Here is a 13052-nt window from a genome sequence, read left to right on the forward strand (position 1 = left end):
TGTAGAGAGCCAAAAGACATTCCCACATTCATGAGACATAATTTTTATTCAATATTTAAATTTATTTCAAATTTCCAACAAATTTTGGTTACGTTTAATTATTATTATTATTTCATATAATATATCCGCTTTAATTGTGGTATGTGATAAATGTTGATTTTTTTTTTGAGATGGGGTCGAACCCAATACTTTGTTCCAAATTTGAAACTTTGTACTGAGATAAATTATTGACAAAAATTTGTGTGAGACGGTCTCACGGGTCGTATTTGTGAGACGGATCTCTTATTTGAGTCATCTATGAAAAAATATTACTTTTTATGCTAATAGTATTACTTTTTATTGTGAATATGAGTAGGGTTGACCCGTCTCACATATTAAGATCCGTGAGACGGTCTCATATGAGACCCACCCTAAATTATAAGTCATCTCGAAAAAAGAAAAAAGTCACAGCACTTGTAATTTGCTATGCTCATTTTAATCCCTCGAATCACGTGATAATCAAATTTCAACTAACGATCTCCTTGTATTTAGATAAATGATTTCATTTGAATAATACATAATGAATATTATAAATACCTTAGGTGAATTTACGCTCTAGTAGATTAACTAAATGTATGAATAATTATGATACATTTTAAATACAATCAAGATTTATACTAAATCATAAATCCAAATTTGAAATCTATTTTCGAAATCATACCCCTCGCGATTAAAATAATTCATTCTTTTTTTCTACGATTACATAGATTGGGGCCGTTGGGGTGTTTTTGCTATCACCTGAGAACGAACTCATGTCTTCTTCCAATTGAGAGCAGTTTTATGTCACTTCACTACAAATTAAGTAAAAAAATTCATCCATTCAAACATAATTTAGAAACGACTTAAATTTAAAGTCCGATATCCACCGAATCGTTCTGCCCAGATACAACTTCAGTGACAACACAATTTCAATAAACACCTCTTAATCAGATCTCCAAAACATGTGCCAAGATTGCACAAGTCAAGAAGGTCTGGATCTATTATAATCAATTATCTTTTAAATTAATTATTAATAATTAAAATGGGGAACTCGTGTTAATTATTTAGTCTTGTGGTCCAACTCTAATTATGGCAGTTTACGTGGTTCAATTAATGGCGGCCTACCCTTCACACTATATTTTGTTTGATTGCCCCTTCACACTAATTTCAAAATGAGATATGTTTAATATTTGACAAAAAATTTATGTGAAACGGTCTCACGGATCGTATTTTATGAAACGGATCTCTTATTTGGGTCATCCATGAAAAATTATTACTTTTTATGCTAAGAGTATTACTTTTTATTGTGAATATCGATAGGGTTGACCTGTCTCACAGATAAAGATTCGTGATACCGTTTCACAAGAGACATACTCACAACATTTATATTTTTTAAACTAAATTATATCTCTCCATAAAAAAATTATAAAATTTTCTACTAATACTGCTTATATATATACTTCAATATATATAATTGGATCTCGAACAAATCACTTCGTCTCAAACTTAAAATATTTGTGTTATATTGGCTACAAGCCACATATAAACTTCCCAATTGATACTCTAATTTTCTATTTGTCCTTGTGCGCGACAAGCGAGTTAAGGCAGCACTTTGCTTGCTAGGCTGTGCACAAAATAGTATATTTTTATTAAAAGAAATTAATAACTTAAAATAGGACTGGAAATCAATTAAACACTTCCCGGTTAATATGCTAATTTTCTGTGGTCTTGGTGCACGACAAGCGAGTAAAGTTACCACTTTTCTAGACTGTAAGGATAGCTCTCATCTATATAACATTACTAATAGAATTTTTAATTTTTACTTCGTAGAAGTCAAAGTTACTTCGGTGATTATTAATTATGAAGTTGTATGTATAAATAAACTTCGGTAATAACACCGACGAAGTAAAACATTATTTTTTACTTCACAATTTAAAAAACACGGGCTTCACTTCTAATTTTTTGTAACATTTTACTTCGACAGAGTAGTTTTGATGAAGTAAAAAATAAAAAAATTTGAAATTTATATTTAGTGAATTAAAAAAATGAATCATAATTTTAATTAATTTCTCTTAAATTATCTCTTAATCCATTGAGATCCTCATTGAAAAGAAATCGAGATTTGCGGATATATGTGTGTATATAGTGGTATTATTGTATATTAATTAAATTATTTTGACAAAGTGAAAATTATGATTGTACCTCACTACTTTATTAAATTGGTGTGGTTATAGTGATCAAGAATTACTTCGTTAAATTAAAATTGTATTGCAATAAAATATGATTATTTATTTCAACACTAAATTAAATGATGAAGTAATAAAATACAAAATAACTCGTCATATTAAAATTGTGTCGAAGTTAAAGAAAAAATTTATTTCACCACAACTCAATAATTGTGAAGTTGTTCTCTATTAATTAATTCACTACAATACAAAAAAATGATGTCATTTAAATCTACTACTTCGTCATTAAATGTAAATCGTGAAGTCTATTAAATCTAAAAGTTTTTTTTTTTTTGTTTGGGCGGTTGTTGTGTTAAATATTTTCAATTTTAGCGACATATTATAAACTGTCGCTACTCACGGTTTAATACAGTCCGTCGCTAAACTAAATCGGCGACGGTTTTTGAAATTGTCGCTAATGGCGACTGTTTTTAAACAACCGTCGTTAATTAGAGACAGTACAATTAAAACAGTCGCTAATACCTTAAACCGTCGCAAATTACCTATAAATATCTCCATTCTCCTCCGCACCACTTCGCATCTTCGGTCCATTTTTCTCTCTCAGGCGATTTCAGTTTCGCTTTAAGTTAAATTTTTTATCTTCAATTTTTAATTTATGATCAGAAATTTAATTTTGTTGTTCGTTTATTTTATCACAAGTTTAAATCATTTTATAGATTAATTACAAATTTAAAAATATTATATTTAGATGAGTTGAGGAAATTATTTAAAAATATATACAAATAATTATAAAACTAAATATATTTTTTATTAAATTATAAAAATAAATTTTTTTAAAAAATAATATATTTAACCGTCACTAATTAAGACGGTTGTAATAAACCGTCGCTAATTAGCAACGAATTTTGGCTTAAACCATCGTTAATTCACCTCACAATAATACAAAACATGTGAAGTTATACAACACATTTACTTCGTCATTCAATGTAAACTATGCAGTTATATATAAGCTATTACTTCTGCACTTTACGAAATCGATGATGTATAAGACGTTGTTCTATTTCAGCATCGGTCTAATTCCAGATCGGTTTTCTCTCGTTGAACTGGTAAAAGACTTCGCTAATTTCTTGTATACGACTTTAGTGATAATGCGAAGTAAAATGGTACCCTATTACTTCACGTGCGTCTAATTCGACAATTATCTATCTATGACTTCATTGAATAAGCGAAGTAAATCAAGGAAATTCTACTAATGCATGTGTAATAAATAGTATACCTTAATTTTAAAAATAACTTTAAAAGTTATTGTTTGCACAACATTTATGTGACGCGGGTGTGTCGGGTATAATGATAGACCAATTTGTGTAAAAAATCTAACTCCTAAAAGTTCAAACGATGTAGGAGCAAAATTTGATCGCAATTTCTAATTTCCTAACAAAATATTATGCTAAAAACAAAAAAAAATATAGTCTTAAAATTGAAGACATAAACTCCAAACATAATTTATGTATCTACAATATTATGTAGGAATTTAGAAATAATAAAAATATATTAAAGTTGCTAAAAACGCTCGACTGGAATGAATATTGAAGAAAATGTCTAGAATCTAATATGAAAAATTGAATTTACTTGGACTAATTGATACGAATCCGGTTATCCAAGAAAATCAAACGCGATCTTGACCGAGTCGTGCCATCGATCATATGAACAACATAATTTCTTTAAGCCGGATCTTTAATCTTTGAAAACAAGTAACATGTATTCGCCCCTAAATCACGTTGTTTAGTAACAAATAAACAATCGAACTCCACAAAGATCGAGTACTTGATAAGTTTGGTTTGATAAAACACACAAAAGTGTGAAACAAAAGCCGAAATTTCTTGTTGGGAGAAAAACTCACAAAACCATTCAATAATTATCAAATATCCTTCAACAATGTTTTTACAAGGAGGAGCGATGGGGCGCTTGTTTCTGGCCGCTCGACATGTCTTCATGAAAAGCTTCATTGAACTCCTTCAATCGTTCGAATGTGCTTGATTCTTCACCTTTAATCATCATCAAGTTTGTACGATCGAGACAACACAATTGTTTGAATCTCCTCCGAAAATTTAGCTCATCACGCTCGGTCATATTCATATCATCATTCTCTCCTTCTTCAAAAAGATTTATACCAACACAAAAACGAAGCACGTTAGTAATAAAAAATATTATATTATCAACATGATTACCTCTGAACTATAGTCCATAGGTGTTATCGCCCACGTGCTCCATCACCGCTTGGAACCCTAACTCCATGGTTACCTTCACCATGTAGTGATCAGCTTCACCATAAACCAAATAACATATGACACCAAATGATAATAAAAAAAATATCGTTAAGTATCACAAATATCATATTCCTCTCCTTCTTCGACCTAATTAGCACAAAAATAAAATTCGTACACATGAACAACTAGAGTTCACTAGGAATAAGATTTAGCTCATGCAATACAAAAGAATCAAGCATAGATGCCCTCTTCCTATGTACAACGCACCTATCACAATCACACTCAACATATCTCTTCATATGCAACCAACACATAAAATCATGCATTATATCTAATCCGTACGTGCCTCACTATCAACTAGCTCAAGCAATTAATAAAGATTGACAATGTTATACTCGCTAAACAAATATTCATCATAAACATACATATTGTCATTGCCAATCATGCACATCTCAAAACCATCACCAAACAAATATAAATCATGTAAATAGAACATACTAAATATATTATCCATGAAATTGAAACGTCTGCTATTCGTTTTGCTTAAAAAGTAATAGAAATTTTTTTTTTACTCTCATAACTCGGCCGAACCCTTAACCAAATTATAAAATACTTTGACACAATTTAAAAATAAATCAACCAACTAATATTTGAAAATCAAAGGAAATATTTTAACATTAAACCAAACCTAAAAAGCATTAATTTGAAAAGTGTAGCACATACTAAACATCTCAAAAAGCATAAATAAATAGTTTTAAAATCTTTAACTTAAATCATAAACTTGAATGCGGAAAGTAGAAGCGCTGGTCCTCGGGTCATGTGCACTTTCAGTCCAGTCAAATCAGACATCCAAGCCTCCCTCAACATTATTATCATACTCACCTGCATCAATCACACCTTATGAGTATAAAGACTCAACACATCATATTCTTGATACCAAATAATACGTATAAAAGCACAAGCAATAGTGAAAAATACTTAAACGTAAAAATGACATTTGCATGACATGCATAAACTTTAACCATACACATTATCATAAGCATTTTCATATCATCTTCAACATATTCATATACATATTATCATCAACATATATGTATTCTTTTTTCCTTTTCGTTGAATTCAGATCGTTAATTGTGACTTTCGTGTTCATCTACGTATTAACATATCATCGTATACATATCTGTATCCAAGAAAATACGATCGTCGGGGCTCCCACTGGGACAGTCAACCTCACGAAATCTCCAACATATCCTCGTGTTAGTCACAATTATTTCACTTCCTTCAACATTTCATATTCTCATCACTTTATAAAATCTAAACATGCATATAACGTTTTTCTTTTAAATCAAGCATGCACATGTCTTTTAAATGTCCACGTTAAATCATAAAATTCATAAATATTTTAAAAATAACATTTTTAACATATACATATCCATGAACATTTAAAATACTCATATTAACATATAAAACAGCAATCAGAGCACTGCCATTACGTTTACTAATTTCAGGGTGTAAAATTACCGTTTTACCCTTAGACCTAAAATTTCCCGTTTTTGACATTTTCTTAATTTTATTGACTCTAGCATGTCTCAAATAATTATTTAAGCTTAAATTAAAATTCTCATAATTTTATTTAGCTTAAATACTAGGCTTTTTAATTAATTCTTAATTAATCATTTTGAAGGCGTTTTAATCCCGAAAAATTCCAAACTTTAATATAAAATTTTCATATTTAAAACTTTTTTATAATATTTAGCCCTCGTGAACCATGACTCGACCCCCATGAGCCGTGTTTTGATTTATTTAGCAAAGGAAAACCCTAACTTGACTTATCTTTCTCAACCCCGAGCCATGTCCCGATTTCCTCGAGCCATGCTGGACCAGAACCTGACCAACCCCTTAGGACACCCTCCTGGACTCTTGGAACCCACAGACTAGACCCCTAGCTCGAAACCGAAGAAATACACTCAGAGCTTGCCACAGCCTAGAACCCTTCATGCAATGGACTCTACGTTTTACTCGCCTAGGACTCTATCCGACCAAGCCACCCTTGAACCAACCTGTTGTGCACTCATCTAGGACCCCAAAGAGTCACCCTAGCCTAGCCCTGAGCACCTTGGCCGAGCCCCTTAGCCCCTGGACGCCTGCGAAGCTTGCGCATGTGAAAGCGTTTCTCAGGTGGAAGTCCTAGCAAGCTAGGACTCCTTCCCCAGCCCATGACTCGAGTCCTAGCATGGCTAAGACTCTTCCCTTGACCCTTCCCAGACTCTGGCTAAGCCCTGACCCAAGCCAAGACCAAGCTGAGCCCCTCCTCCACAACATGACAGCAACTTGATACCAGCTTTGTGTTTCGTTTTGTGCAGCGTTTGTTGCTTGTTTCTACGGCTCTAAACTCATGTAAACAATGCTTGATCATAACCTATATCATGGCAGCCCCTTAACACATACAAACATGATTTTTGAAATCAAAAACACAAGTTTAGAACACATATGCATGAAGTTACGAAAATTCAACTTGTGTGCCATGTTTTTCCTTCAAAATAAGTTTAGATGATTAATATGGTGTGATAGATGTTGAAGGAAAAAATATGCGTGTCTTTGCATATTTAACACACGATTATTCGTTGACGAATCGAAGAATGATGACGACGGAACCTTGGCTTGAAACCCTTGAAGCTTTCTTCGAATTTTTCCTCTTAAATTGTGTGTGTGTCGTGTGATATTGGGGAGGGGATTTTCTGAAAGTGGCGTGTAGTATGTAGGTTTGGGGTGGGGTTTTTTGTACTTTACGTACCTTTAATTAATCAATGATAAGGCTTAGGCCCATTAAGTAGGTAATTAGGCCCATTAGTGCTTAATTAAAGTTTAAAAATTAATTTTGTTTAGGAAAGTTTATGAATTTATTAGCCGGGTTGCTATTACGTTTGTATTTTTGTTGAAAAACCAACACCGATAAAATTTACGTCCCGGCGTATAAAATCACCTCAAAACCCCTTATTTTCAAAAATAAGAAAAAGCATCAATCATATTTTAAATAATTAAAAATAAATATTTAATAAAAACATTTTCTATTTTTCATCCCTCGGTCTTCGTTCCTCGATCGCAACTCGAATAATTCTTAAAATACAGTTTTATGTATAATGACAATAAAATCTTTTTTAACATATAATCATGCATGTCACATAATCAATTAAGCAGCTAAAATCAATTAATTTTTCATTTTGCATATTTCCTAGGTTTGCATGCAGTTGGATTACGTCGTCTTAATTTTGGACCTTACAATTCCTCCCCCCTTAAATAAAATTTCATCCTCAAAATTAGAACTTACCGAATAGCTCTGGATAGCGACTCCTCAAGTCCCTCTCGGTTTCCAAAGTAGCTTCCTCTTCCAAGTGATTCAGCCACTTGACCTTGACCATTAGAATGAATTTGTTTCGGAGTCTTATTTCCTGTCTTTTCAAGATTTGGACAGGTCTTTCTTCATATGTCATATTTGGAGTCAATTGTAGAGGTTCATAATTTAGCACATGTGATGGATTTGACATGCAATTTTATATGCCGCTGCATTAATTCGCATCAGACCAAGTGCATATCATAAATACTTCCATCGCAGCTTGCATTTGGTAAAGAACCAGACATTTCTCATCTGAGAATTTTTGGATGTATGGTGTATGTGCCTATTGCACCACCTCAAAGAAAGAAAATGGGACCTCAAAGAAAGATTAGAATTTATATCGGCTATAATAGTCCATCAATCATTCGATATCTTGAACCTCAGACAGACGACGTGTTCACAGCACGTTTTGCTGATTGTCATTTTAATGAGGAAATCTTCCCAATGTTAGGGAGAGAAAAGAAACATACCGAAAAAGAAATTACATGGTATGTATCATCATTGTTACATCTGGATCTAAGAACAAAACAATGTGAAAAAGATGTACAACAAATTGTGCACTTGCAAAGAATACCAAATCAAATACCAGATGTATTTACAGATGCAAAAGGAGTAACTAAAAAATATATACATGCTGTAAATGCTCCTTCTCGAATTGAAATTCCAAAGAAACAAATTGAAAAAACTCATGATGTCGTAAAACGCCTGAAGCGTGGAAGGCCAGTCGGTTCCAAAGATAAAATAGAGAAACACGATGATCTTAAAATAGATAATGATGTTCCTGAAAAAACACATGATTATCACAAAATAGAGAATGATGTTCCTGAAGAAACACATGATGATGAAATGTTTTGTCAGAACCACAAACTGAAGAGAATCGTGAAATCTCTATCAATTATATTAATACTGGAAAAATATGGAACCGAAAAAATATAGAAGAAATTGATGATATATTTTCTTATAATGTGGCAATCGACATTATAAATGATAATGAAGATCATGAACCAAAATATTTTGGTGAATGTAAAAATCGACAGGATTGGATAAAATAGAAAGATGCCATCCAGATTGAATTAGATTCGCTAAATAAACATAATGTTTTTGGACCTATAGCCACCTGAAGGTTTAAAACTTGTTGGATACAAATGAGTTTTTATTAGAAAGCGAAATGAGAAAAATGAAATAATAAGATATAAAGCTCGACTTGTAGCACAAGGTTTTTCTCAAAGGCCTGGAATTGATTATGAAGAAACGTATTCACCCGTGATGGATGCAATTACATTTCGGTATTTGATTAGCTTGAAGGTATCTGAAAATTTAGAAATGCGTCTTATGGATGTTGTTTGTGGGGACCCGGACGCTAATCCATGTCTTAATCATTATTAACATCAAATAACAATTAAGAAAAGTGGGACTAAAAATTTTCTTTTTAAATTATGAATGCGGAAACGTAATGTAATCTAGTTAATATACATATCAGTATAAAAGTACAACATATGTACTACAGATATCTATCTCAACTAGGTGCAGCATCTATACATCAAGGGCTGAATCCTACTCTGCTTCTGGGCCCGGATCTCCACGCTAACTCTACTCTCTCATCCTCTTCCTGATCCTGATCCTGTCCCACCTGTTGTCAAGCACACATACAAACAAGACAACAGCCGGATAACTCCGGTGAGAATTACATTCCCAGTATAAATCATGTATACATGCATTTCATATAAACAGTTATAAAAACATGAAATAAACATTCATAACATGTATCAAATTCAGAAACATGAATCAATATAAACTCTGAATATAACATGTATCAAATCCGACACATGCATCAACGCAAACTCTGAATCACCCTCAGTGACTCATAGACTCTGACTCGACTCGTCCTAATCTAGGGATCCCGATCTGAATAAGAACTTAACACCCACCTACTCTCCCGATCGCGATAGTGGTAAGTCCTCATTCACGGACTTTGGCCCTCTCTATATCGAATTTCAGTAATAGAAGAAACTCCAATTCTATCCACTTCGATATGACCAAACATCCGGTGTCTTGACCTATCCGTCACAGACTTTGGCATTTTCACCAATATCCTATCCTGTGACAATGTGCAGTGTGACAGTGATGATTCCATCACTATCCGGCACTACTGTCACAAGATTACTCATTTACAATTAGGCGTACCCGCTTATGACTCAATACATAAATCAATAAATCAAAGATATCAATCTCATTTAATTGCAAATATCAATGCAATAAAGTAAAGTATGTGATTTTGGGAAACTCAAGTCAATCGGACTCGAGTTGTGCAATCCCGCATCAACATAAATTTATACCTTTGTCTTCTTCGTTTTACGAAGTCGAAGTCTCTATTTCAAATCTGTCCATACTCAATCTGGCAATGGCAATATCGAATAGGCACAATATCAATATACATTCTCAAATCAATACTGAATATACTGTGTCACTGTACAACTCAATTCAAGACACGTTCTGATCAATGCTCAAATCAAAACCCAATCTGATTAATATCAACGACATACGATACATTCTCAACCAATACAGAATCTGATCAATATCCATCTACTGATGTTGCGACGGCATAATAATACAATCTCAGTAATCCCGTCAATCTCCACATCACAGATATACTATCACAACTCATAATCGATATCAATACAATCATAATCTCAACCATAACCGATCATAATCTCAAATCTGTACAATCTCAGTCATATCATTTCAGAAAATCATAACAATCACATAGACAGTCTGTTCTTCGATCTGACTTCAATTATATACTGATCAGTATATCCAGAACACATAATAATAAGCAAATCACAATTTCCCCAATATCATAATTTCAAGCCATGTCTAAACACAATAAAACTTATGTCCAGTCGAAGCTCTCGTCGAGAGGATCACGGTACTGTAGTTGGATGCAAAATCGAATAAGCGAATCTTGCTAAATCGCAATTTAAAACTACGATGGAACTTGGAGGATTTCGAAAGAATTCTCGTTCTTTGTTTTGCTGGGAATCTGAAGAATACATTATATATAGATATATATATACATAACAAGTGGCATGCCAAGGAAACGTAGCTGATTTGCAAAATGCATGCGTCGCGCATATGCGCGCCCAAGGCCCGCGCATATGCACCTGACTTCCTGTCCGGCGTTTCAGCAACTCGCGCATATGCGCGCACTCTCCTCGCGTATATGCGCGAGACCTACTGTCTCGGCATACAATACGCGCGCATATGCACGCCTCTACGCCGCGCATGTGGGCCCAACTCTCTGGACTCGCCTTCCGGGAAATCACCCTCTCGCGCATATGCGCGACATGTCTCGCGCATATGCGCGAGATGTTCTGTTTTGCACAATGCTCAGCTCATTATTCCGCGCTTGTGCGCGCCTCCAGCAGCACATGTGCGCGCAATGTTCTGTTCCGGCTTCTTGGTTACTGCCTTCTTCAACAAATTCCATGCTTCCTCAAGTCTTTTGCTACTCAATTCAAGTCTCGGAATGATCTTTTATAATTATATTAATTTGTTGATCATTAATCTCAAATCACCGAAATCAAATCTCGGGCCTTACATTGTTACAGCTTACTTATATGGATAACTTGATAGTAATATATATATATATATACGATGCCTGAAGCAAAAAGTTCAAAACCTAGAGAATGTTATTCTGTGAAATTACAAAGATCATTATATGAGTTAAAGCAATCCGGCCAAATGTGGTATAATCGGCTAAGTGATCACTTGATGAAAAAAAAGATATGTAAATAATTCAATATGTCCTTGGTGGATTTGATCATCTTATCATTATTACCAATGGTAAGTATGTCATCCACGTAAAGACATAAAATGACATATCCAATTTCAGTGCTCTTTATGTATACACATTTGTCACATTCACTGAATTTAAATCCACTTTCTATCATGGCTTTATCAAATTTTTCGTGTCATTGCTTTGTTGCTTGTTTTAAGCCATACAGAGACTTCACCAGTTTACAAACCTTATTTTCTTGCCCAGTCGCAGAAGATCCTTCAGGTTGTTCCATATAAATTTCCTCTTCTAAATCTCCATTTAAAAAAGCTGTCTTTACAACAATTTGGTGTACTTCAAGATTTCACAAGACGGCAATCGCAAGTATCACACGAATAGAGGTTATTCTCGATATAGAAGAATATGTGTCAAAGTAATCAAGCCCTTCACGTTGATGGTAACCTTTAATTACCAATCTGGCTTTATACTTATCTATGGTTCCATCTGATTTCATTTTCCTTTTGAAAACCCATTTACAACCTAGTGGTTGGCTTCCCGGAGGAAGATTTACTAACTCCCACGTATGGTTTTGTAAAATGGATTCCATTTTAGAATTGATAGCCTCTTTCCATAAAGGTCCCTCAGATGAACTCATTGCTTCCTTGAAGCTTTGAGGTTCACTTTCCATCATGAAAGTGATGAAATCCGGACCAAAAGATTTCTCAGTCCTAGCTCTCTTGCTACGTCTAGGTTCAATGTCTTGATCAAGCTCTTGTTCTTTATCAATTGTCTCATATAATCTTTTGGATGAACCTGACTCTTCCTTAAGCATTTCTTGATTCAATTATCATATTCTTGTGAATATCAGGTATTTGAGATTCATGTACAAGAAAACGATATGCGCTACTGTTTTAAGCATATCCAATGAAAATGCAATCAACAGTTTTTGGTCCTATCTTTACTTTCTTTGGAGTGGGTACTGCTACTTTGGTAAGACACCCCCACACTCGCAAGTATTAGTAGGAAGGACTTCTACTTTTCCATAACTCATATGGACTTTTATCTTGCTTCTTTTGGGGCACCTTATTTAAAAGGTAATTTGCTGTTAGAACAGCTTCCCCCCACAAGTTCTGTGGTAAACCAGAAATTAATAACAACACATTCATCATTTCTTTTAAGGTACGATTCTTTCTCTCTGCAATACCATTTTGCTGAGGAGAATAAGGTGCAGTTCTTTCGTGTTTGATACCGTGTTGAGAACAAAACTTAGCAAATGGTGATTCATATTCACCTCCACGATCACTTCTTAGCACCTTAATTTTCTTGCTAAGTTGGTTTTCAACTTCACTCTTTTATTGGACCAATTTGTCAATAGCTTCATCCTTACTTTTGAGGAGATACACATAACAAAA

The sequence above is a fragment of the Primulina huaijiensis genome, chromosome 7 (assembly GCF_012295235.1).
Source record: "Primulina huaijiensis isolate GDHJ02 chromosome 7, ASM1229523v2, whole genome shotgun sequence".
NCBI lineage: Eukaryota > Viridiplantae > Streptophyta > Magnoliopsida > Lamiales > Gesneriaceae > Primulina > Primulina huaijiensis.